Source organism: Rattus rattus, chromosome 9, assembly GCF_011064425.1.
Source record: "Rattus rattus isolate New Zealand chromosome 9, Rrattus_CSIRO_v1, whole genome shotgun sequence".
NCBI lineage: Eukaryota > Metazoa > Chordata > Mammalia > Rodentia > Muridae > Rattus > Rattus rattus.
This window is the reverse complement of record NC_046162.1, coordinates 75,096,000-75,098,070: the sequence shown is the minus strand read 5'-3', so window position 1 is coordinate 75,098,070 and position 2,071 is coordinate 75,096,000. Positions and strand designations below refer to the sequence as shown.

The window sequence follows — 2,071 nt, the reverse complement described above, 5'->3', positions numbered from 1 at the left end:
CCAGTCAAATGACAGCTGAGTAATGTCCTTCATTTGTAGAGGGGGAAACTGAGCCTTGGGCAGGCCAAGTGACTTACCCAATTTACAAAGCTCTCGAGTGCTGAGAAACTTTTCCACCAATCTCGTACTGATTTAAAATAAAATCTTTTGGTAAATTTTGATTCATATTTATTTACCGTGTGCATGTTCATGTGCATATGTAAATACGTGTGACACAGCATATGGATACCAGAGGAGCCAGTTCTCTCCTTCTATCGTGTAGGTTCTAAGGATAGAACCCAGGACGTCAGGTTTTGCTGCAAGCCCCTTTATACCTACTCAGCCATCTTGATGGCCCAAGACTGAGATTCCTGCTCCCTGGAAGCAGAGCCTCTGTTCTGAACGCTGTAGAACTTTACCTGATGGACAGCTGTGACGGATGCTCTTGTACTCTGAGGCGAAAGTGGGCAGGCTCACAGTCTGTGATGAAAACGACGAAATCCCTAGGCTCACGATTTGCTTTTGTCCCATTGTGACACAGGTACCACCAGGCTTTCTTTGTGCAGCCTGAGAGGACTGTGGCTGGAGCGACAGGTACACAGACAGCATCATCTGGCTACCATGATGGGGCTTGTAAACTGTCCTTTATTCCGAGCCTTGAGCGTCTTGTCTTCTGCCAGCGTCTGTGACATAACAGGACCCCAGCTGTCTTGTGGGCTTAGAAATAGGAACTCAAACCTGCTGGGTTCCTGATGACGAGTTTGGATCTGGTGTCTTGGTCTCCACCTCCTTCCCTCTAAGCACAAATGTGCATGTGCACGCTGCACAAGTGTGCATGTGCACGCTGCACATGTGTTTGGTAACTGGAGAAGCAGGAGAGGAGACCCCTTGGACAACAGAATACAGGCCCCCTGTCAACTCTGCTTTGCAGTAGAAAGATAGTAGATACGGCAGACTAGTTCCCGACTCTTTCTATGAGATAAACAGACTGACTCGGTACAAAGGTTAAAAGAGATACAAGCCACGGGTCTAAGGGAATGGATGCCTTGTTAGCTTCAAAGCTTAGAGAGAGCTCCTCTTTACTCTCACTGGAGCCTGTAGAAAGGCCTCTGGGCCAGGATATGCAAAGCTGACACATCCAGCCTTGTTGACCGGAATCCACCCACATGGGGAGTGTCAGGACAGGGGCACACACCCCCTTGGCCCACTTACTTATCAAATGAGCTATTCCACTTTTGGTATAAATTCTGGTGGCTTGCACAACCCTTGGATTGGGACCGTTTCTCTCCAACGCTGAGGTTTTTAGAAAATAGATGATCAGGGTGGGAGACCAGCTTAGTGGGTAAAGAGCTTATGGTGCAAATGTGAGAACCTGAATTCAGATCTGCACACTCCCTCATGCATGCACACACACCCCATGTATACACTCCCATGCACACACATACACACATGCACACATCCACTAGAAGGGGCAGGTACATTATATATGTGTATGTACACACACACACACACACACACACACACACACACACACACACGATCCCAACTCTGAGAGGTGAAGACAGGTGAGTGGTCAGGGCTTGCTGTCTAGATAGTTTAGCCAAGAGTAGAGCTCCAGTTTCAGGGAGAGGCTCTGTCTCAAAAAACTATGAGTGACCCAGGAAAAACCCCATGTCCACCTCTGCCTTCTACATACACATGTGTGGGTGAACACACCCGCACATGTACACACAAATGAACGATCATGTGCCAGGACTCATAGTCTCAAAACTTTGTTTAAACGACGTTCTTTTTAGTTTTTCACTTTATTTGTAATCTTACATGTGTATATGGATTTGGGTACATGAGTGCAGGTGTCCGCACAGGCCAGAAGAGGGTGCCAGAGCCCATGGACCTAGAGTTACAGGCAGTCTGGAATGGGCACTCAGGACTGAGCTCAGGTCCTCTGCAAGAGCAGTGCCGGCTCTTAACCATGATGCCATCTGTCCAGCCCTCAGCACTACTCTTCAACTGAATACCAGGTAAGCCTCACTGGGAGAGGGTGGCTAACTTCAGCACTAAGTACCATCTAATGAATGAGAATTACATATTC

At 47.9% G+C, this 2,071-nt stretch overlaps 1 long non-coding RNA gene across 1 annotated transcript in view; it reads left to right on the top strand.

Annotated features, from left to right (window-relative positions):
* Positions 1-1,527: 1,527 nt before the first annotated feature.
* Positions 1,528-2,071, top strand: part of LOC116909140 — an 8,948-nt gene continuing 8,404 nt past the window's right edge. Inside the window, exon 1 of the long non-coding RNA XR_004389052.1 lies at positions 1,528-2,000. This is a non-coding gene — a long non-coding RNA (uncharacterized LOC116909140). The remainder of the gene's footprint in view (positions 2,001-2,071) is intronic.